This window comes from Diceros bicornis, chromosome 33, assembly GCF_020826845.1.
Source record: "Diceros bicornis minor isolate mBicDic1 chromosome 33, mDicBic1.mat.cur, whole genome shotgun sequence".
NCBI classification, from domain to species: domain Eukaryota; kingdom Metazoa; phylum Chordata; class Mammalia; order Perissodactyla; family Rhinocerotidae; genus Diceros; species Diceros bicornis.
The window spans coordinates 33854116-33880109 of NC_080772.1; the positions used below are offsets into that span (position 1 = coordinate 33854116).

At 35.8% G+C, this 25994-nt stretch overlaps 1 long non-coding RNA gene across 1 annotated transcript in view; it reads right to left on the reverse strand.

Annotated features, from left to right (window-relative positions):
- Positions 1-21519, reverse strand: part of LOC131396596 (uncharacterized) — a 58371-nt gene extending 36852 nt beyond the window's left edge. Inside the window, exon 1 of the long non-coding RNA XR_009216598.1 lies at positions 20610-21519. This is a non-coding gene — a long non-coding RNA (uncharacterized LOC131396596). The remainder of the gene's footprint in view (positions 1-20609) is intronic.
- Positions 21520-25994: the final 4475 nt, after the last annotated feature.

Here is a 25994-nt window from a genome sequence, read left to right on the forward strand (position 1 = left end):
TGCTGAGTATTTCTTAGCATCTTTTTTATGCACTTCTAAAGAAAAATGCAATATTTGTGATTCTGAGGCTTTCTGTCTCTTACTTTGACCTGTTTCTATGTCATTTCCAGCAACTGAACTATTTCACCATGGTTAAGTACTTTACACTTTGTTTACAAATAAGAATCAAAACTTCTTTTGGAGATGAACTACAAAACAAATCATTTCAGCAAGTGAATGAGGCTAAAATGATCCACGTGATAATGGATTTGAGTTGGAAACATTAATATAAACTCACGTTTAGCTTAATATAGATACAGGTGGCTAGTGAGAGACACACTTATAATATGTGGTATACACAGGTTAGTATAAATATGTATTTTTTTCTTTGCCCATTGAGAGATCCTAAAAGAAACAATGGCCCAATAGCAACAAGCACATCTAACATAAATTTGTTGGTGTCTAGTACCGTTCTCCAGTGAAAGGAACTGGCCTCCTCAGAAAAATGGATAGTTCTAGTGCTGGGGCAAGCAATACACAAGATGAGCTGGAGCATCTGGTAGTGTCAGAAAGTAAAGGGTGTTCAAAACACACATACACACACACACACACATCAATGGGGGTGTGTCAAGGCACACAGAAGCCAGCTGAAAGAGTTCCTAATGGCAAAGTTGCAACAATTTGACCCACAAAATAAAGGAGGTGATACTGGGTTGTAACCAAAGGATAAAATAAGTAAATATCAATGAGTTCATACTGATATACATAAACAATCAAATAAACAAATAAATGTGGAGAAGAGATAATTCTGCCATCCAGGAGAATTCCAAATAGTTAATGTAGCAAATTTGTTCTGAAGGAGGGGAGGGAGTATAACTTCCACTTCTAGGAGTCGACTGAGTATAGCAACTTCCTTCCAAACAATAACAATACACAAAGGGAGCAAAAGCAGTGACTTTACAGTGGAGAAACCTGACAAACGCTACCTCAGCCAGGTGATCAAGGCCATTATCAAATTATAATCATGTTGATTATATATGATTATATCATATATTGATATGATGAGTTGAAATTGATATTTTACCTTGGATTCTCCCAACAACCCACAACCCAGTCATATCTTTAACAAAAGCATTAGAAACATTCCCAAAGGGGGACATCCTACAAAATAACTGACCAGTACTCCTCAAAACAGTCAAGGTCTGTTGTTTGTTTATAAATAAACTATGGAGTGTACTTAATAATAATGCATCAATGTTGCTTCACTAATTGTAACAAATGTATCCTACTATTGTAAAATGTTAATAACGGGAAACTGGGTGTGGCGTGTATGAGAACTCTTTGTACTTTCTTCTCAATCTTTCTGTAAATATAAAATGAAAATAGTCTATTTAAAACAAACAAAAAAACAACAAAGAAAAACAAACAAACACATCATTCCCCAAAGCCTACTCTCAACAAATCATCCCATCCTTACTCCCTGCCCTCGCATAGCGTCCTGGTACTTCCTGTGACGCATCATACAACTTTCTTAGTGAGCAACACAGGTGAAAACTTCAAGGGCACTGATAACATATACTAGTAATATATGGGAGATAATTGGAAACTGATTTGACTATTTATCATCATTGTTTTAAATATCATTTATTTTATTTATATTTTAATAACAGCTGTGCTTAACAACTGGCCCACAAAGTATCTGAAAATTTGACAAATGGCTCCATCTCCCATAAGTTAGTACAAGCTGGCTCTAGCACACCACTCCTTGGGACTGTGCGTGCGTGTGTGTGTGTGTCTGTGTGTGCTTGGCATTTGATTAAGTCGTTAGTAATTTTTAAACAAGTAAATAAATATTGTGACAAAAAATTTTAATTTTAAGGAGTTTCTGAGATTTAAATGCTTCTTTAAGAAAGCTCACAGTGGTTAATCAATTTAATTCCAAAAGCAGTTACCAGCCACTGTCCTTTGTAAGGTACTGCCCTGTTGCAATGGAGACAGAGAGAGAAAGAGAGAGACAGAGAGAGAGAGAGGAATAAAACTGTCTCCTTAGCCTCAAATAGTCAGCTTCTCCGAAAGGGGAGATAGCCATGACTTGGAGGGGAAAAAGTGCCACAGAGGAGGAATATAAATAGCCATCATCTTTACAAATCTTTTGAAGCAGAGCTGGCCAGCAAGATCTCACCATGGGGCATATGTAACACTGCCCAGGACATACGCTTTCAGTGAAAGAGCCCTAGAGAGGAATCAGTTCAGCGAGGTTTAATGTAAGCACACCCTACCTCCTATTTTGTTTCCCTTTTCTCATTATATTAGTTATTTTCTTTCTTCTGTTCTCCCTCACACCCCAGGAACTCACAGTGCACCATCAAATTCCACCTCCACCCCCTGACTCCCAGCACCATCACATGAAAATACACACAGAGGTCAAACACAAGCATTCTGTATTTCTTTGACTAGCCTATGTGGAACTATGCAACCCCAAGAATGTTTGTACTGCTTTCTTTTCCCAGTTTCTCCTTCAGAACCTATTAAAGTCTTCTTTTAGAATTTGGTGGTAATTCTTTTGCCATAATTAAAGATAATTCAGGAAGTATCTTATTGAAACTAAAGTGCATATCTACACGAAAACACACAAATTGTGCTGTAAAAGGGTCATGTAGAAAATCTCCTAATAAAGAGGAAAGCTATAACTGCCTCAGAAGAATTAGAACAACAGTATAGACTCAGTCTGCCTTAAAGGAGAGGGCTGTGTTTCACCTCTGTGTCAACTGCTGCAGATTGATAGTTTCTGGATCAAGCTCTACCTGAAGTCAATTTTACTATTTGGATCTCCTAACCCGACATACACACACTCAGTGCATACATACACATGTGCATACATATTTAGTAAAAAATCAATATAGTCTTATTTTGCTTTCTGTGGCTTGCAAATGAAGGATTCAAGTGCAAAATAGCATTTGATAAACTTCTCCCTGACCCCAAGCATTCTTATAATCAAGATTAACTATTTTTAAAATAAAAAAAAATTCTTCTAGTTGTATACATACTGTTACGAGTTGACTTGTGTCCCCCGAAAAGATGTTGAAGTCCTAACCTTCAGTCCCTGTGAATGTGCCCTATATGGATATACGGTCTTTGCAGATGGTCAAGTTAAGATGAGGTCATTAGGGCAGGCCCTGCTCCTATGTGACTGTGCTCTTATTAAAAGGGGAAATTTAGACACAGAGACAGGTAACTAGGACAGGGAGAACACCGTGTAAAGATGGAGGCAGAGATTGGGGTGATGCAGCTACAAGCCAAGAAATGCCAAAGATGGCCAGCAAACCACCAGAAGCTAGGAGCAAGGCATGGAATAGATTCTCCCTCAGAGCCCTCAGAAGGAATCACTTCTGACGACACCTTGATCTTGGACTTCCATCTTTCCAAAACGAGAGATAATACCTCTCTGTTGTTTAAGCCACTGAGTTTGTGGTACTTGGTAATGGCAGCCCTAGGAAACTAATACACACATAAATAAATGATAAATACAGGACAAGAGGAAAAATATAAAAATAAATTTAAGAGTCTTTGAGGACGTACCTAAGACAACTTAAGCAACGTTACTAGAAAATTGGCTTAGAGAGTCAGGCAACATGAACTTACATTATATTCATTCTTTGTTCATTTATTCAACAACTGTTTATTAATAACATGCCTGCAACATGTCAACTGCTAGGGAAGTGCTGTGGATACACCAGAGGGACAGGGGTCGTCGGGAGATGAGGCTGGAGAGGGACGCACATTCGAGTTTCCCTGGAGCATCCATTAATTCTGTTATACATTTATAATTTTCAGTGGCTTCTTTGTTCGCTCTTAAAAATGCCCTGGTTTGACTGATAAATTATATGGTTGCTCTACATTGAGGTCATAATAAGAAGTGTAGATCGTGATACATGAAATCAGAAGTCAGAATGAAAGAGAGAGAGTGGAACGATACATTCATGTGTTAAAAGAATTGTTCTATGCGCCATATGGAGAACAGGTTAGAGGAGGAAAGAGAGAAACAGGAAGAAGAGTTAGAAGGCTGTACAACAAATTTAAAACACTGTCATGGATTCTAAAAGAGGAAGAGACCTCCCTCTGCCTTGTGGGAGTTAACAATCTGTTCATGGAAACACAATAAATTTTAAATACAAAGTAAATTTAAATGTGTCATAATGGAAATATTAGCATACATTTTTGTCACATTAAGAAGTTGCAGGGAAACGTGATGTTTTTAAAGTCTCTTTGGAAGCTCATGCGGGTAGTTCCCATCTTGATTTATGAAGCTGGTCCTTGCTCTACGTTTGTGGGAACTGATCCATGTCAATCTGATGCCTGTTAGTGTCTGATTAATCGTCCGCATTACAGATACTAACCTGGAGTCAGCACCTCTTCATCCCAGGGACTCTTCAGTGCCTCTGAGACCAAAAGTGACCTGTCCCTTTCGTTCTACAGTAGAATTTGTCTCGGTTTGCTTTGCCGCCTCTTAGGCCACCCAGGGCCCTTTCTTGACACGCCTCCCAGCCCTCTGCTCCGTCCCTGCTTGATGGTCAGCCTCCCTCTTGAGCCAGCCCTCTCTCTGTCCAGCAGCAAAAAGTGTTCAATGAAACTACTTCAGTTCTTTTTTTACCCTGTTCCATTCCTGGCCTTGCTTTTGCTTTCTGACCACTAGTCTCAGAGAATTAAGTCTCCGCTTTCAGCAGAGTCTCTCAGCTCAGGTCTCTGCAAAATTCCACAGCGAGTATTTGGTCAAGTGGTGCTCCCGCCCGCCTCCAAACTATCTACCTGGTCTGAAACGAAGCAAAGCGTGAGAGTGATACACAAGTCCTGCATGTATATAAATCACATCAAGATTAAGCAACCAATCTTAGCACGTATGGAATAGCAAAGTATATATTTTTAAAAATCCAACATGAGAATTTTTAAAGTATGAGAAGTGATGAGAAAAAATAGAACAGAAAAATAGGACCAGAAAATGTTTGCAGAAGGAGACGCCGACAGTGAAATCTATTTCAATAGGCTTTCTATTTAATAATTAGTAATATTCTTACTTATCTTTCCCAATAGACTGTTGTCTTCTTTAGGATGAAACTCTAGATAGCAAAAATCACCTACCTCAGAATTTGGAATATAGCAGGATCTTGATACATGTGGGTTAAATGAAAGACAGAAGAGAAAGCAAAGAAGAAAGAGAATCACTCCTCATGGTATATTTCCCTGTGCTTTGAGAACCACCATCCCGTAAAGTTCCAGACCAACAACACTGTAAAGCAGAGTTACCACTAGGCTGTGATGAGCAACAGGGACCGTGTCTGTTTTGTTCACAGTTGTATCTTCTCCTTCTAACACAAGGCATGTACCCAACAAAGATTCAGTAAATGAATGACTCCAATATAAACTAGTACAAGAAGCAATATATAAATATTAATTCTTATGAAAAACCAGTCAGAGGAAAAGAAAGGATTCAAATTAGATTCACTTTATTTCCACTGAGTTCTTAAAGTAGAACTCAATTAATCCAGGGAATTTTAATCACATAGACGGGGAGCATTGTGTTTTACTCACTTAGTGAAATGTTTTATTGATAATGTTTGACAGAAGACCTGACTCCTATTCCACTCTATATAATTGAAAATTTCTAATGAAGTATAGCTTTACAGAGCAATGAGAGTGATGGGCACAGTTTATAGTTTTAATATTTTAATATGGTTTAAAAATGAAAGATATTCTGACAGGTGCAGGTCACACCAAAAAGACAAAAAATAACAAGTTTTGGCGACGATGTGGAGAAAAGGGAACCCTTGTACACTGTTGGTGGGAATGTAAATTGGCATATCTACTGTGGAAAGCAGTATGGAAGGTCCTCAAAAAATTAAAAATAGAACTGCTATATGATCCAACAATTCCACTTCTGGGTATTTATTCAAAGAAAACAAAAACATTAATTTGAAGAGATATAAGCACCCCCATGTTCATTGCAGCATTATTTACAATAGCTAAGATATGGAAGCACTCTAAGTGTCTGTTGATAGATGAATGGATAATGAAGCTGTAGTATATATTATGCAATGGACTACTACTCAGCCATAAAAAAGAATGAAATCTTGCCATTTGCGACGATATGGGTGGACCTGGAGGATACCATGCAAAGTGAAATAAGTCAGAGAAAGACAAATACTGTATGATTTCACTAATATGTGGAATCTAAAAACCATACAAAAGCACAAATAAAACAAAGCAAAAACAGACTTATAGACATAGGAAACAAAGTGGTGCTTACCAGAAGGAGAAGCAGCTAGGGGGCAGGTGAAATAGGTGAAGGGGATTAAGAGGTACAAACTTCCAGTTATAAAATCAGTAAGTCTTGGGAATGGAGTGTACTCCATAGGGAATATAGTCAATAATATTGTAATAACTTTGTAGAGTGACAGATGGTAACTGGACTTATTGTGATGATCATTTCATAATGCATATAAATATCAAATCACTATGATGTACACCTGAAACTAATAAGATATTATATGTCAGTTATACTTTAATTAATTAAATAAATAAATAAATAAAAATGGAAGATATTTATAGACTGCTTATCTCTATTAAAATTCACCACTCTTTAAATATGATTTGGGAAACTAATTAGTCTTCATTATTTTCCAAAGAGAAAAATTGCTTACAATTGATGACAATTATGAGATGGTAACAATCGATGAGATAGGTAAATAAATGAAGTATAATTCTTCTTGAAGGAAGAGTTTCTTCCTCCTACGTGAAAACATGTGGTGTCTCACAATTTTCAATGTATGTTCTGTTCGGAGCTCAAAAACATTTTGATGAAGTGAAATTGAATTCAATGAGATAAGCAAAGGCACCCAGTAAATATATGTCAGATCCATTAATTAGAAGAAATTCTTCAATTTTTTGCCCTTCTATATTGGACTACTAGTTCCTGATCTTCAGGGTAGACAACAAAGGCAAAAATTGATTAGATATCCTGTATCTGCATTTCCTTGGGAAAATTGTTATCTTTTAATTAAATCCACTTTAATCGGGAAGAGCTCCTCAGTCTTCTTCGTATTTCAAGACACCACAATTTTTAGAACTCACAGGACAGTAACTTGGTGGTATGTCCCTCAATTTGGGTGTGTCTGGTGTTTCTTCATTATTAGATTCAGAGTATGTATTTCCGGCTTAAGGAACATCAAAATACAGTCCATCCTTCTCAGGGCATCGTATCAGGAGGATCATGATGGTAATTGATTCTATTACTGATGATGTCACATTTTACCTATTCGCTAAAGTAGTGTCTGCCAGATTTGTTCTCTGTGAAGTTACTATTTTCTCTTTGAAATTAATAATTAATTTGTGAGGCGCCAGACTGAGTCTACATAATTATCCTGTATCTCATCAAACTTTCACCTACGTGTTTTATTATTCATTAATAATTAATGACATAAAATGACTGATGTAAACATTTAACATATTTGTGTGTCCAAGACTAAAACAAAAGTGAGGATTTAAGACAGTGATAAGTATATAAATAACATATAACAGTAATTCTTTTTAAAAAATGATGTCCTGGGATGATGGGAGATGAACTTAAGTTGGGCATGTCTTAGCAGGTAATAGATGAGCTGACAACTGAATGAGAAGAAGGACACAATCACACAAAATCTAGGACTGGAGATTTCCAAGCAGAGAGAAGAGCCAGACCAAAGACTATGGAAGGAAAGATATTGGCATGTTCAGCCAATAGGAAGAAGGTTGTTGGATGACCCAAAGAAATTGCGGAGAAGAGTGGAAGTTTTGATTGGAGATGCAGGAAGGCCAGATCATGCAAGACAGGCATTGTAGGCCTTGGTGATAATTATGAATTTTGTGCAAAATGCCATAAATGGGTGTGGGGGCAGAGGAATGATATGGAAAGTATAAACTGCTATATATTGGGAAGTTTCTCCTAAACTGTTCCTAAATACCTATTCTACCATTGGATTTAGCTTAACTTCAGGAAAATATTTCTTTAAGTTTAGACATTTGCACCATACAGAGTCATCAAGAATAGACAAATTTGTGTAATATAATTTGACCTATAAATATCCAAAAGGTGGCCGGCCAGGTGGCGTAGAGTTTAAGTGTGCACGTTCCACTGCTGGTGGCCGGGGTTTGGATCCCAGGCGCGCACCGATGCACCGCTTGTCAGGCCATGATGTGGCGGCGTCCCACATAAAGTGGAGGAAGACGAGCATGGATGTTAGCCCAGGGCCAATTTTCCTCAGCAAAAAGAGGAGGATTGGCATGGATGTTAGCTCAGGGCTGATCTTCCTCACAAAAATAAATAAAATAAATAATCAATAAAAATTTGGAGAATCAATGTGTTCATCAGTTAAATAATCAACGATGAAGATATAGGTAATGGCAACACAAGTGAAGAAAAATAAATGAAAAAGAGATAAAAAGACAATTTTCAGAACAATCATTTTTTAAAACATTTTCCATTCTAGATCTGGCAGAGTGTCTGGTAATTTTACTGTTCTTTTTTGAAGTTTCCACAGAGACACATATATTACGTATTAGTTAATATAAGATAAAGTGTGACAGGTTCCCATATATCCTAATAGCTATCATGCTTTCCTGGGTCATCCAAGGTGAGTCTATTCTCATCCATCACATGCTTCACAAATCTAGGTCATAGTTACTTCACTGCACAGTGGTGTTCTCTCTTGTCTTGTGATGATATATTTCACAATTAATTGGAGGGATATTATCAGCTTAAGTGAAATTTTAGAATTTCTGATCTGGTGCACCATCCCAGGAGAAAAGAAAGCATGTCATATTGTGTAGATAACTTTGTAATTATTTCGATTTACCATAGCACAATCTTTACAGCATGTAGCAATTACCGAGCATGACCACAAAATAATGTCCTCTTTTCCCGCAGCTCCTCCAGCATAAATCAGACGAGAAAGCCTAGAGTTATCATAACTTAGTGTATAAACTAAATAAGGTCTTGCATCAAATTTCCAAAAAATTACATGGTATGCACGATATTTTGTATATTCAAAAAACTGTCCAAACCAAGGTCAATCTTCAGGGATTTTTGCTCTTTTCTTTTTAGTACATAACCTGCTTGTTATAAAAGAGCAAAAATCACACAGCTTAGCAGATAATTTAGATTTTGCATCCCAAGAGAAAATATGCCTTTGATTTTTTACATCTATGAAAACTGTTTTTTTTCCCTAATTAGATATTCTGAATGTTTTATTGAAACTTGACTTCTGAGCAAGAAGAAAAAAAAGGCAACATTGCTAAGCATGAGCAGGATAATTGTGGAAATCCTTTAGAAAATATAACCAAATCCCCTTATTATTTGACTTATTTTTACTGAACTGGGAAAAAAATCACTGTAGGTGATTCTGTGAAGAGTACTCATACCTTATCAGCAAAGCAAAGCTGAGAAAGGCAGACAGACCCAATTCTAAAAGACAAGTCTGATTTTCTGACCTTCAAGGTGGAAAGCTGACTTGGCTATATCTACACATGAAAGTCCTCTGTATTAGCCAAAGTAAGAAATATCTACACTGCAGGGAGAGACCACGAAGAGTGCATCAAGCATAATGCCCTCCCGTCGTTCCTCACAAGGTCAGTTATCTGAAAGAAAAATAAAAATTTGTGGTGCTTCCATCAGCTACGCATAGAGACAAAAACATGTCAGTGAGGCAAACAAACACTTCAAATCCTACAAATTTCTGTAGACTAGTTGGAAAACTACTAGATTTGTAATTAATCAGGCCTGGATCCAGATCCTGATTCTTTCAATAGCCCAATGTGCTAGCTTAAGCAAATGACTCATCATACAATGTGAGGTCCAAACAACCACCTCATTGTTTGTGGTCCAGACTAAAGGCAATGTTGTGTAAAATGTGCTTGCAAGTCAGTAAATGTTCAATTTAATGTTGCCCTCCGGTCTACTTCATTATGTTAGGTGTTTCTCCCACAGCAGAAATGAGAGAAACCAGCACATCAAGTTCTGATTTTATTTCACAACATCTATTGAGTACTCACCATGGCAAGATCCGTACTAAACGCTGAAGACAGAAAAAGATGGGAAGGATAATACTAAAATAGAATATCATTTATGAAATGTACTGAAATATCACACCCAAGGTAAATTTGATATAACACATTTATGGTTTCTGGCCTTTCTCAATCTGATGAATAAAGCATCAGTGCCCCTCTAGTTTGCTCTATGTGTTTGTGACCTTTGACCAATCATATTTCAGTTTCTCTAAAGGCATGTGATTCTTTCATGTGCCAGTCTGTAATTGTAAGTATAAGGATTCTGGAGACAGATTGACCTTGAATAAAATCCTGTCTTTAAGTGGTGATGACCTTGGGCAATTTAAACTTTCTAAGCCTTGGTTTCTGCTTCATTAAATTGTTGAGTATTTATGTAACCTTTGGATTAATTGAGATAATGTACACAAAGTCTTTAGAGAAGTGTGAACACTTAGTAAGTCCTAAATAAATATCGGCTACTATTATGTCATTGTTACTGTTATTTCCTATAAGGACATGAGAAAGAAAAGAAAAATATAAATTTTTTGGAGGGTAATCTCCAGGAAAGATTTTCAAAATGAGCTTTATTTACTTTTTGCAAGAACTAAAATAAAAATTCTTGGAATTTGCCCAGTATACCATTGCATTATATGTGGGGGGAGAAAAGAACTGCAGTAGAAACACAGGGGTAGCTCTTTACAAGTATGTCTTCCCTAAAAATTACGCCAGTAGTATTAATAGAATTCCATAGAAGTAGTATCTACCCAACTAATGAAAGGTATATATCATAGAAAGAGAGGAGTAAAAAGAAAATTAAATCCTTCCCAATGTGATAGTAGCAACAAAACTCCCTCAAGTTGTTTTTTTAAATAAGCAGTAATGTTGTACAGATTAATATTCATTTTTTATAACCAAGAAAACACATTAGATTTGACTGCAGAAGAAAGACAAAAAATAATAAGGTATCGAATAATAGAAATTTAAGATTCCTTTGCCACTTAGAAGAATGCTTGCTGATAGTGATTAAATTCCTATGTTTTGCTGATATTGAAAAGCACTTTCATGACCTAGGTTGGTCTTCACAATAATACTATGATAAAAATCAAGTTATTGGAAATTGTGTTGCTCAACACAAACAGCTGGTAAATAGCGGAGTTTGGCACTTCTACTTAAGGCTTCTAGTAATAATTCCATTTTTTTCCTGTTAATGCTTTCTGCTCAATGCATTTCCTATCCTAGGAAAATAAGATGGGGAATAAAAGAAGATTTTTATGTTTCCTGTTCTAATAACTCTATCCTGAATACACCTTGATATTTCAAACATTATATAAATTTTTCTTAAATTAATATATAGGTGATTTTCTGCAGAATTTAAGGGAGTTCAAAGGAATAGAAATGGGTGATAAGCAGTTTAAATGCATTCATTGTATATTAAAATAATTCTATATGTTGGAACAAAAAATGTACATGCTGTTTCACTGGCAGGCTAATTTAGTGTCAGGGATAAGCAATAAGAAATTTTCTGATTCTGAATATGTAGAAATATTGGTAGTCTGGTTTCATTAATCTGGTCATGTAGCATTTGCCCTCAGAACACAGTGCAAAATGTGGTATTTCTTCCAGAAATTGTGTGAGTTTCAAAACATGCCAGAATTATCCCTGATATTCTGTGATTAATTAAACATTTAGCTAAAAAGACCTCTTATCTATATTTTATCCCAACCAATGCAAACTCTGTTGTTATAGCACAACAAGGCCCCTGTAACTAAGCTGTGGGTGAGATACTCAGTTTCGCAGATAGCCCTGAGGCCTGGAGGATGATACAACTGAACTATTATTGGCCACATTTCTCAAGCTGTAATCCGTGCTGCCTACACGTAGAGAGAGTTTCTGGCACCATTAATTGTATCTTATTTCTGAAAATATTCTTTTGGAATAGTCAACACAGCTGGAAGCAAGATGTAATGTCACAATGTCAGAAGAGTCATAATAGGGCTCATTCTAAAGTGTACGCCATGTCAGGACTAAACTTCGAGACAGGAAGTTTGAAAGTGTTCTTAATAGAGCACTATCCCTTTTCGGCTGTGTTATTTGCTGTCAGCTTTTCTCACGCAGAAAGAAAAAATGAGCTGTGCTTTACTCACCTTTCAATAATATCGCTCACCTTTGGAATCATATTAATACAAGTATGTAGCAAACACTACTGTTTTCATGGTACTTTGTCTCCCAATTATCCAAGCCGTTTTTCCACATGTGGTTATCTAGGTTTTTAATCTTTTCTCTTGGCTTCGTGGGCTATTTTAAATGTCAAAGAGCAGAATCAAAGACTAAGAAATTTGTAATATATTTTTTCCTCCTGAGGGGCACAGGAAAGGGCTGATAGATGAGAAGACTGGAACTCTTGGCTGAGTAAGGTCCTGTGGTGACCTGTGTTACAAGTTTTTCAGGACTGCAGAGTCCCTTTATGCTCAAAGGAACAGAACTTTTCTTCACATAACTAAGGGTCATTTTCTATATGAGATATCTGAAATGTAAAATCTTCCTGCTCTCATGCTTTCTATGGAAGATAATTAAATTTAAATTAGCTTCATCTTGGACCATATGCAATGATGTTTCATTACAGAAATATAAAATACTCTTATTTGGTCATGTTTAATACAGAATTATAACATTTAATCTCCTCTCATCTATTTTTAATATTTAGAAATTGGACACTGAATTTAAGAGAGTAAGATTAGGTAAAAATAACCTGATGAATAGTGAGATCATTGATATATAGCCTCTAGGAATTGTAACTGAACTAAAATATGTATCTGAAATTTCACCTGCAGAGACAAGCCTCATATTCCATCTGTTTGTCTCACAACCCTTTAAACTCAGCAAACCAAAAGTACTCTCTACTGGTGAATCTCATCTTCCTTTATTCTCCACTTCAAATAGTAGTGCCCTTATCCATCCTAATATCCAAACTGGAAGCATGAAAGCCAATCTTTGCTCTTCTCTCTCTTATTTTTCACATTTCATCATTGACTAATCTTGATGAATATACCAAAAATTCTTCAAAAATTAAATCCATCTGTCATCCGTCTTTGCATTAACTCCTCGTTTTTCCACTCATCAACTTACCTGATCTCTTTGCTTTAAATTCTACTCCCCTCAAATAATTTTTCATACAGTCCATACATCTGTCTAAAGTCTGAACCTATCAGTCATTCTCCCTCAAACAGTGCTTAAAGGCTACTCATTACCTAAAAGCATATTGTATTCTTGGTGTCCATGTGCCAGTGCATCCATAGTGAGTCTCCTGTGTAGACTGACCTCACCATGTATCCTCTGTGCAATCACGCTCTGCATAGAAGGCCTTTTTGTTAACAGCCTAGCCACCACTTCCTCCTGGTTGCAAACTACTATAGAAATAAAGCTAAAATGCCATGGCAGATTTACAGAAATCTCCAGTGGTGGATAATTGATGAAGTTAAAAGAGGATGTTGAGCGTTGTCTTTGTCCATTTGGGTGCTATGACAAAATACTACATACTGGGGTAGCTTATAAACAACAAATATTTATTGCTCATCATTCTGGAGACTAGAAGTCCAAGATCAAGGTCCTAGTATGGTCAGGTTCTAATGAGGGCTCTCTATCTCGTCGCAGAATTCTCACTCTGTCCTCACGTGACTGATGTAGTGAAGGAGCTCTCAGTGGCCTCTTATTTTATAAGGGCACTAATCCACTCATAAGGATGCCACCCTCATGACCTAATCACCCCCCAAAGACCCCATCTACTAATACCAGCACATTTCAGGTTTAGGATTTCAACATATGAACTTTGGGGATACACAAACATTCAGATTTTTGCAAGAATCTATGGAAAATAAAGTTACAAGAAGTTAAAAAAAAGACCACATTAATTTCCTTTCAATATGGTGAATGAGAAAAAACTGCCATCTTCCTCCCTAGAATGAATCCTAGAGAAACCGTTGAAAGAGTGGACATGGATATGAAGAGATAATAAAACACTGTGAGGAAATCTACAAAGGTTCACTTGAAATGTTGTGGGGTGAATGACACCAGCCTGGAAGGGAGGGTGGTGGAAAGGAAAGGGTAGATGGGAAAAGGTGATATTAGTTTGTTATGCTTTTCCCTTTATCACCTTGAGATATACATTAATTTCCTCTTTATCAAGGAAATTGCCTTCCCTAAAGAATTGTTTTTATTTTACAGTGCTTAAAATAATTTTTACTTACCTACTTTTTACAAAAGACATTAGATATATATAATATCCTAAATCTAAAGTGCTGATGAGGAAGGGCAATATCAGATCAGCACAAAATTTTATTAGCACAAGAAATTCATGAATATAGGTGAGAATTGATTAGTTGCTTCTGAAATTTACCTCTCCGCTCATTTCTCTCAAAACCCTCAGTTAGATTTCCATAAATGATTACCTGCTAGATGAATTATTCTCCCATTATAAACAGAAAACAGAATGTATTATACAATAGCTTTCAGACATTGGGTAACAAGCAGTGGAGGGCTCTGGTGCTTGAAAGAAGAAATCCTCCAGAGCAGAGCCAGACAACTGTCCCAGCTTAATACTTGTAGGCAGCTTCCAGGAAACTGCACAGGGAGATAGAAACAAACAGAGCCTGGTAGTTGCACTCAGTTAAAGAAATAGATATATGGATTCAGAGAGGGTGAAGTCACTAGAAATTGTGGAACAGAGTAATGTGAAGAGAGGGATGCCGGAAAGGGAAGAAGTCAAATATCTGCAGAAGAATACTCTTAAGGATTTAACTAAGTAGTGATCTCGACATGCTTGAAAAGAAACTATCTGAGACCAAGAAAAGACCACTGGAAAACATTAGGTCAAATAATTCCTAGAGCTTACAAATGGCTGGAAGTAGTCAGTGTTCTTAACAGCCAGAGTTAGGAGAACTTATAATTCAGGGGACATTGGATACATTTCTCAAAAGGACGTTATCACAGTAGCAGAGCTAAACTAGTTCCAGCATAAATGCTGCTCTGAATGGGTTATGCCAATATGTATAAGCAAAGCTCAAAAGGATCAGACTAAGCTATGAGTTACTTAACTGCACATCCAACCAAAATTTAATGTTCATTAGCAAAGAACACTATCCAGCACCCAAGAATATAAAATGCACAATTTCTGGCATCCAATTTAAATATTATCAGGACTGCAGAGAAACAGATAATTATTACTTATCCAGGAGTAAAACTATTCATATAAACATATCCAGAAATGTGAGGGATATTGGATTTAGTAGATAAGGATCTTAAATAGGATATTAAGATATCTATCTATCTATCTACAAATAATATGGTTAAAGGTATAATATACTACTCTTCACCAAAGAACTTGGCTGTATATAATATCTTTGTTCTAAAGTGCCGGTGGGATTTGAGAGGCAACATCCAAGTAGCATATTTACTAAAAGAGGGAGCATTGATGGGGCAAATAGTGGGAGAAATTTAAAAAAATATTAACGAGACTTGTAGAGATAACATAAAAAAATATGCTAGATGAGACTAACAGCAGATTAGACCCTGCAGAAGAAAATCTCACAGAATTTAAAGTTGTTGCAATAGAAGCTATTCAAAATGAAGTACAAAGATTAAAAAACACAATAAATATGAACAGACACTTAGATAAGGGACAATATGAAGTGGTATAACATATGGGTATTTGGAATCTCAGAAGGAGGGAGTTGAAGAAAAAAGTTTTAGTCATAATGACTAAAAATTTTCCAGTTTAATGAAAAAGTATAAAGTCATAGATTCCAGAAGTTCAACAAACCAAAGCAGAAGAAATATAAAGAATATAATACCAAGGCACATCACAATAAAATTGCTTAAAACCAGTGATAAAGAGAAAATCTTAAAAGCAGCCAGAAGAAATAAAAAGACTTTATATACAAAGGAACAAATAAAAAAAAATTACAGTATACCCCTTGGTAAAGTTTGTGCAAGTAGAAGACACTGGAACAGGATCTTAAAAGTACTAATAATTAGGAAAAAAAAAATCTGTCAAGCTCAAATTCTATATCCAGAGAAAATATCTTTTGTGAATGAAGGCAAAAACTCTCAGAGTTAGTTATTGCCTTTTCCAAATGCTGCTTCTTCCAAAGTTTGATCAGTGAAATATTGATTGAAGGATGTGCCTGGGTTGGCCACAAAGAAGAATGATGAGCAGTGGTGTTGTGGTGCTCAAGGCTCTCTATCCTGGGATTCACGCCATTTCCTTTTCTCAAACCACTGGCACTAATAGAAACCAGGACCTCAGCATAAATCTTTCCAAGTGACACATTACCAGGCAGAGCAGGTGACAATCTCAGGAGAAATTGAATTTACAGACCAAATAAACAGATATTTGAAGAGTAACACTACCTCAAAGAGTTTTTCAAAAGAAAAAAAGAAAATCAACACAATGGAGAACATACATCAAGTGAACCAAAATTAGTAGAAAGGACAGACCTAGAATTAGAAATAAATGTAATAAAAATCTAAGGAAATAGAGAGAGATGTTATAATATCAAACAAGAATAAGAAATAATTTTTAAAAAGGATCAGGATAAAACAACATGGGAAGCTACTTAAAATAAAGCACTACGTAGATGAGCTAAACAGTAGTATATATACATAGCAGATCAGTGAGGTAGATGATTAGATCAAGGAATTCAAGGAGGAGTTAGAAAGAGATAAAAAGGTATAACATATATTAAAAATATAGAGGATATAAAAAAGAAGGGTCAATTTCTTGGTCAAAGATTTCCTAGAAGAAGAAGAGAAAGAAAGAGTGGTCATGGTGAAGGAGATATTAAAAAAAAAAGATATAAAATTCCCAGAATTAACCAAAAAAAATTTTTTTTAAAGGTAGCACTGGTTACACTAAGGAATTACGTGTTTCCTCCCTTAATCAGATGGTTAAACTAAGGGATTACATGAGTCATCAAACAATAGGAAAGGACATGATTTTATCTGAAATTTCAAGGATTACAATAATATTCTAACAAATAATATTATGCATTGCCAGTAGACCATAATTTTTAAAAGAGTTATCTGCCACTCACATATGTTTATCAAGATACATTGGTGCATATATGTGAGTACACATGTATTTATCATTTTCTGCCTTGGTGAGAAAACTCAAATATTCTGAAGCAGACAGACATTAATTGTAATTCCTAATGAAGGATGTAAATTATGTTAAAAATTTAATATGTTAACACCTTAAGGGGCAGTTGGGGCGAGTCTTCTATGAATAGAGTCTATCGATCCCAACTGACTCTGTTCGCGGAAGACTCACCCTAAACTGTTCAGAGAAAATTGAGAACAAGGGAGTGCTACAGAGGGATAAGTTTGGGAGGGTCGGGGTGGAGGGGGGCCAGGTGGGGACATGTGTGTGCACCTTGATAGCTGTTTCGCGCCGTAGCAATTCGCGCCATAAAATGTAACTGTCTGAATGTTTTGAATTAACCAATCATGTAAAACCGCGCCAACCTTTTCCCGCTTTATGCTCCCAAATCCTATAAAAGAACTTGCCCCCTAAGGCCCGGGGTCGACCCCTCTGTCTCCTGCGAGGGACACGAGTCGACCCGGAGCTCCGCTCAATAAACCTCTTGCGTTTGCATCAAGTTCGGTCTTCTGTGTCTGTGGGCCCGCGTCATCCCGAGACCTGGTGAGTTGGGATTTCCCTCCCCTTCCCCTTGGGAATCCAACACTAAGAAAACTGGAAACCTGTCTGCATTTCTAGTCGCTTACACAATGTTTTGAACAAAGTAGGCAGTTAAATACGTTTGCTATTATATAAAATTATAATTCTATTGTTCCTATGTCAGAATAGTTATACAAAAATTTATAAAATAAATGAACCATATAGCCATAGCTCCCAATCATTGCTTCCTGAGTAACTGTAGAATAGTCACCAAAATATTGAACATCATATTAATGGATTTGGGATTATATTCTAATCTATTTTAAAGGCCATAACAGACTGTATTAGTGTCTTGGGTTTAATTGCAAGCAATTCTACAATGTATTGCCCCTGATTCAGGGTTATATGGTATAAAAGCTCATATACTAGTCCTATATTTTTGAAACATAGTGTTATTTTTCCATATTCCCTAATAATTAATTTATTTCTCACTGAATACTATAACCTTTTACAGAAAGCCTACAAAATTCATTTGTCCTTTCCTAAAATGTAATTTATCCATGTAGTTCCAGGTATTAATCACATCATGAGATTCTGGAAGATAAACCCTTTCTCTTTCTTGCCTTCTCTTTATTTTCTTCTGTGTGAGACTAACATTTGTCATACTTCTCTAAACTTCATTTTAAAATTCTTCTATCACAGTTCAGTGGAGATCTATAAATGTTATATGGAGACAGGTGGGAAATATTGACCTGAGAAGAATTTGTGATAGAGAAGTAGGTGAACGAACCCAAACTTAACTACTAGAAGTAGCCAAAGTAGCAAATCCAGAAGAATTTGCAGGTCATTTAAAATTGGAGAACAGGAAGAAGAGGACTTGAGGTGAGAGAGACAAAATTGGAGATAAAATCTTCAGAATTGAGAGATGGGCTATATTCTTTTCCCAGGACGGTTAAGGTATGTAACAGTATAGGAGGATATGACGAGGGAGAGTTGATCTTTAACTCTACCAGGTGACAGTGGACGTGTTCCGTTTCTGGTGTTCCTGGTAATAGGATACAGTCTTATAGTAATCTCTATAATGAGAAAACTGCATCATGTTAAATAAACAATGAGAGAGCTCTACATTGGGAGAAGATATGAGAAGTAATTTAACAGTAGTGTGCAATGCAGAGAGAGGATGAGAGTATGACAGGAAAACATGTTTCTGAATAAATTTTTAAAAAGTGAACTTGTATCTACATGCTTCAGAGAAGAAAGCAGAACGCTTCTGCGTCCTGATGACCTGTTCTTACAACACTGACTCTCATGAGAGTCAAGGTTAAGTCGTATACCCTATAGTAATTTAAATGGGCTATTGCCTAATCTACTCCACAACACGGCTGCTTGAAATGGAATTCAGGGAGTCAGGAAGCAAGAATGAAAGGAAGAAGTCATTGTTCCTTGGCTCCAGGTAGGAGGGGCTGAGCTATAAATAGACCTGCTCTTTGCTGCTATTATCTTGGATTTGGGGTTACCTAGAGATGAGAAGAAAAGGATTCAACACATGGTATGTTGGTTCTTAGTGTACACAGTATTCAGAGTTTCTTTACAAAATTGTTTCTAAAACAATAAACTGAAAATATGGATGAGTAAATAAAATATATTTGCTTGCTTTCTCCCAAACACTTCCCATAAATTAATTTCTTTTTACTGATGAAAATAATCTAACTTCCAATAAGGGAACTTTTCCAAACCTCAGGAAAAAAAGAGGGAGTCCTTTCTTTTCAAATAATATAATTTGGAGCATGATAGGAAGTGAAAGAATTGGGGATAATCTACTTAACTAAATTATTTTCTTTCATGTCGGTGAGATTTTATTATGCTGAATCCCAAATTCATCAATCATGAGTAAAAATTCAGTTGCAAAGGAAGAGTTTATCATATTTTAAACTCATATAAACTTAAGGAACAAAGTGGTTATTGAAGCAGTTTGACAGATTTCACTTTGTGAAAGAACATAAGCATCAAGTTTGTATTTTCAGTGTGCACAGCAAATATTATAAAAATTCTTTTTGACATAAGTAGGTGGCATGGGGAGACAATGTGCACTCAGTCTTTTTTTTAACAACTTTCAGTCAGCTGGTGTTAAGAAATATCAATTTAAGCTGTGCTTATCATTTCTTGTGAGTCAATCACTAACCCATGTGTGAAAAATACTCTCTCATAGGGGCCGGCCTGGTGGCGCAAGCGGGTAAGTAAGTGTGTGCCCTCTGGCAGCCCAGGGTTCGCCGGTTCAGATCCCGGGCCCCCACTGATGCACCGCTTGGCAAGACATACTGTGGCGGAGTCCCATATAAAGAGGAGGAAGATGGGCATGGATGTTAGCCCAGGGCCAGTCTTCCTCAGCAAAAAGAGGAGGATTGGCAGATGTTAGCTCAGGGTCGATCTTCCTCACCAAAAAAAATAAAATACTCTCCCATAAAATGAAACCTGAACATTCCTTCCATTGTCTTTGTGAAAAGGCGACTCAATTTTTAAAAAACATATACACAAATCATTTGGAGAAACTTTACTGTCAACTGAAAATAAAACATTTGTCTTCAGTCAAATATGAAAAATTAACAGAAAATCTTTAACAGCTCCAATACTGTAGTGTATGTTTGTTCTTTGAAAAAATAATGTTTCCCTAAATCAAAGATGAGACTTGCATGTATGAAATTTGACAGTATTCTAATACTTTCCATTACAATATCCAAGATCCTTACCAAGTCAACTATAAATTATATTTAAAAATTCTGAATGAAAACAAATATACACACACACAAATACACACATATTTTTAGAATAGATTATTTTCAGCACACATTTCTCCTTAATAACAAGCATATACACTCTTTCTTACCTTCATCTCTCATCCATGGGGGACTGAGGAGTGAGGTTTAGGGAATTTATGAACTTAGAATTTTGAGGTTTAACTTTTGTAAATCCATTGCAATTAAATAACCATTTTGGGGCATGACTAGTTTCCTTCTCACACTTCGTAGCTTGTATCATCTTCCAATCTCCCAGAGTAAAATCCAACATCATTCTATTCTACGCCTCTTCAAGGTCAATTTACCTACCACTTTCACTTTACTTCCAAATTTATTGAAGTAATATATGTTCGTTGGTTCTATTTCTTCATCTTTCAATTGCTTCAGTATCAACGTAGTCCCTGCCTCTCTGTTGAAACATCTCCTTTAGTAGCCTGACAGTGTCCTATTTCCTGAATCCAGTGGTGCTTTCTTGTTTCCCCCCACCTTGACTTTGAAATAGCAGGTGACAATTGCTTCTGGATCGATAAAGCTTTTGCCTCAAAAACAACAGTCCTTTCTAGTTTTCCTCTTACTTTCCAGAACATTTCATATCCTTTACTGGTTTATTTTTGTTTGTTCATCTCAAATGATCTGGTTCATTTTCTGATAGCTTTACTATAAACCACAGCTGCTCTAGCCTCGCATTTTATTAGTAGATCGTTGAGTATTGATTTCTGGTGTGGGGCGAGGCAGGCTTCCACATTGCCATTCCAGCGCTAAAATCCCCACACCTCTTCTCTCTGCTAGGTCCCAAACAGAACCCAAGGCTTCTTGGCTCAGGAGAGGCAAATAGAATAGAATTGAGAGAGGAGGGGAAAGGCATACAGACCAGTCACCAGGATCCCGGAATCTCCTTTCTTTACTCCTTATGAGAGTCCTCCAGCTCACTTCTCTCTTTTATGTTTGTCTTTTCAACTCATCTGCATTCTCCACATGGCTGCTGGGAAGCTATTACTTAAAAAGAAAATGAAGAATAAGAAGAAGAAAGAGGAGGAGGTGGAGGAGGAGAAAGGCGTATCTTAGAAAACTGCCGCCCTCTATGCCTCATCTCAAAGCCCTGATCAGTTGCTACTGATAAAAGAGCCGGAAAAACAAATGGCCATTAAGTCTCAAAGTACAGAGCTTATCTCTTGAATTCTTGGTAATCTTACAGATGTGTTTTACCATCTCCTCCCCCAAGTCTTCTCATTCCTTATGCTTCTCCAGTTTTTTCATCACTGTTCTGCCTTTACAGAACTATCCCTTTCTGTCCTCAACCTGGACAGTCTCTCGGTAACACTTGGCGTGTCTTTTACTCTCCTTATCCCCGCAAGAAAGCATTAGCCACAAGTTCCTATGTGCTCTCAGAGAATTCTGCTTCAAGTAGGTATTCAGTATGAGCTCAGCGAATGACTGAATAAAGGATGGTAAACTTAAAGCAAATGGAGATGATACTTTGAATGGGAAAGTAGTTTAACGTAGAAGGTGATTGCCATTATATTTTCTAAGTGGGATAGAAACAAAGCTCTTCCAACTCCCTTTAAAAGTAGTCACCAAACATGACTCACATATAATTCAAATAAAAGTGTCCAAGTAAAGCATTATTGCAGTTCAATCTTTGACGTGTCAGGTTTCATGAGGTATTAAGAATTTGACAAAACATTTAAGCATGTATACTCAACTTGCAAACAATTTGTATGTGATGTTAGTTGAAATTTGAAGTAAACATTCATCCTCATAGTAATATAGTATGAACCAGTATTTTATATAACTGATCTACTTGTAAAATAAAATAAGAATTTCTCATAGGTATATAATATGCTGGTTAGGGCAATTTTTCATCAACACCTAATATTTGTAGGTAGATTCTAAACCTTTAAAAATACGTTGGAATTATATACAGGAAAATAAATATATCTGAGTAGAAATCACAATGAAGACCCATTTTCCACTTTCATATGTTGTTAACTTAGGAGAACGTTCAGTTATTCTTTCTCTGCCAAGAGATTAAGAAAGACTTCATTAAAGACTGAATTTGAGCTCTGGGAGGTGTCATCAACTCAGCAATATTTTTGCTGAGTCATCAAAATGCACACAGCAAAAAGCATTAATTTCCCCTTAAACGTATTCTTGAAAGCTGTGCTGTTTCAGAAACAGAAGCAAAGTCAGCTGAAAAAGTACAGTCAAATTCACCTATAAGTGGAAATATATATTAAAAAAGTCAATTTTGAGGATGTTGTTATTTGTTATAAGACACAATTTAATCCAACTCAGTTTTTGTTAAGGAAATTTAATATATTGCTCGACTAGGTACCTTTCACCATTGAAATGTTAGTCCTGTTCCCACTGTGTCCACTGTTGGACTTAATCCTTTGTCTCAGAGGGTTTAACTAATGTATTACAAAGCGCTGACTTGCAATATATAGTAATAAATAACTTTAAAAGGACAAGGCAGCCAAACCTGACAAAGTTGCTCCTTGCTGCAAATTTCAAAGCTATCCTTGCTTAATATACAAGACAATCAAAACCTGATTTGTACTAGTAGGAATGAATCCCTTCTAACGCATAAATTACAAGACGACCCTACCTATTTGCTGCAAATTCAAATGAATTGAGATAAATAATACTTCTTGCGGTTCTTGATTACTATTTTTTTTTTATTTCAACGTCCTTAACAATCCAAACCTAATTAATTTTTATGGCCTCAAAGACTGACATGTTAAATGGTATAATTGCAACAAGAGGAGGCAAGTTTAAATAAGTTTCTCAGCATCCAGAGGAAACACTAGATCATTGACATAGGTCTGCAGCCACAAAGTCATCAAGATCATTCCCACGGGCCTTGACTCTAAATGCCTCATTAATATTAAATAACAAGTACTGATTTCTGAAAATTCAATGTCCATCCTTTAGAGATGATGCTCTTGTGAGATTACAGGTACTGTTTTCCAGACAAACCCTGGGTCCAAAGGAGTCACTTCAAACCTGGGAAATCCATACACATATAAGCCTGTAGCTAAAATATTTTAAGTAAATCTTTTGCCATTTTTCTGTTTGACCACGATTACAAAGGTCTTTACATGAGTTTTAATACAGACACGTAATATATAATGTTCAATGTGATGATTTGACTGATATAAGTGAAAGGGTGTATATATTCAATCTGGTAAAATGTGTACAGTTTAGAATTTCCACATGTAACTAAACTGTCTCTCCCCATCTTTTTTTAAAACAAAGCTAAATATTCCAGAGCTATCTTCCTTTTTGTTTAATGAAGTAAAACCTAGCATGCTACTTAAAACATGGAAGGATTTCTTCAAAGTTTAAATAGCAAATGAGAGCAATGCAGACATTTTAAAGAAGACATTTACTTGACTTGTTTTATGCTCAAGCTCTTTACTATTTTGAAAAATTCTATATTGTACATATTTGTATTAAAAATATGTAACTTGTCGCATCAAAATACATTCTACAAATGAAAAATAGAACTTTTGAAATATACCTTAATTTATGATTTAGAAAGACATCGAAGAGAAATTACTTTTTTCTTTCCCCAAAAGCAAAAAGCTTAGTACTATTAAGGTCTCAAAATTCTTTTATGTTTTATTTCACAGTTCTTTATTCTGGTTAGAGTTCTTTAGTTATGTTTCATGATAGCCTTTTAATCTCTCGTAAAGACTATCAGTGAGAATATACAATCTCAAGATAAAAATATTTGAAATTATATCTTTGTTCATATAAACTGGAAAATATAATTTGGTTAAGAATGTGTTTGGTAACTTTCATTTAAACCTTGGAAATTTCTACAGAGTGGGTGATCCATTATTAACTCTAACCAAAACGGATTATTCTGTTATTCTTGGCTGCTTTGTATATAGTCCCTTTTCTTTGTAGATGTGATTTTAGCCTTGTTATTATGTAATTACAATTGTGAATAATATTGAATAATATGTATATATTATATATAAACTTTTTCACATTTATTTATGTGAACAAAAGTGTACTTACAATATCGCATTTCAATAGATGTAAATATACTGAAACTTATAATGAACAAATCATTCATCTAACAAGTATTTGTAAAGTACATTCTTTGTGCTCAGAGCTGTTCTTGGCAGCATGTATTTTCACGGGATCAGAATGTGTCTTTTCGTCTTGGTTGTGCTTATTTCCAGAGTGATGAATTGACTTTAGTTCCACCTCCGTGCTCCACCTTCTGATTTCACCCTCTTCTCTACTTCCCTTAGGATCTGTGAAGCTCTGGCTATATCATCTCTCCAGAAACACCATACATGTCTTTAGAGCCTGTCTTTATCTTATTTTATAACTTGCTTGCAATTTTATACTTCCCAAGTTTCACTGGCTTCTGGAAAGAATTGCGCACGTTGAGATAGCACACAGTTTTACTTAACATCCTTTAACATCTTATGAACATATAAACCAAATTAGATCTTACCTTTATCTTCACTAAAATTTTCCCTAACTTAATTTGCTTAAAATTATCTTAAATTTCAAAAAATTTTGGTATATGTAAATTGAGATTTATGACCTACTTGTATGTCATCTTTTATTAAATCTAATAATCAGTATATAACAAAACAACTCATCCTCAGGAAGAGGTAAAATTTATCCTGAAGAATATATAAGACATAGTTGCATTTCAAATTCTTAATTCTTCCTGCCTTAATATTTCATCATGACTGCTCTTATTCTTTTTATATGTTCTATCAGTGATTTTCTCTTTTACTTTATTTTTGCAATTATTTCTTCCAATGCTATCTGTTTTTAAGAATATCTGGCCAATAAAGAAACAAATATGTATTAAAAGCTTAGTGGCCTTTTGATGGCCCCATTGTACAATTAAAAAAGAAAGAGAGTGAGTTAATAATGACAATAGGCAGGAATTAGAAACAACTAGATCTATTTATTTTCCAAGCAGTTATTGCACTGAAATTATAGTGCCCCACTTTGAGAATGACCTTCTTTAATTCTTCCTTTATAAAATCCAGAGCATTCCTCCAAATAAATATGTTCATACACACACACAATAGACCCAGTTGTACAATAAAGATTCAGTTATCTCAAAAACATTTAAAAATATTATTTTATTAAAGAAATGACATTAAAAATGTTTAGCACCACTGTGGCACTGACTCAGACCATTCAGAACAGAGGCTTTAACACAGCTGTACCAGTGCAAACAATCCTGGTCATCTATATAAGGTAACATTTACTGCACCCTTGTATGTTAATGTAAAAAATAAAAAGATAATGTATGTTTACTTGTAAGCACTTTATTTTCCTTTTTGTAATCATCAAATGAATCATATTTTTTCTGCGATATTTGTCTTAAGTCATTACGCACCTTTCTGCCTATGAAACAGTATATGGCCAGGACTTTTCATAGTCAAAGCAACCACGGAAATGCTGAAAGAAGTGGATGGAAATGGTAG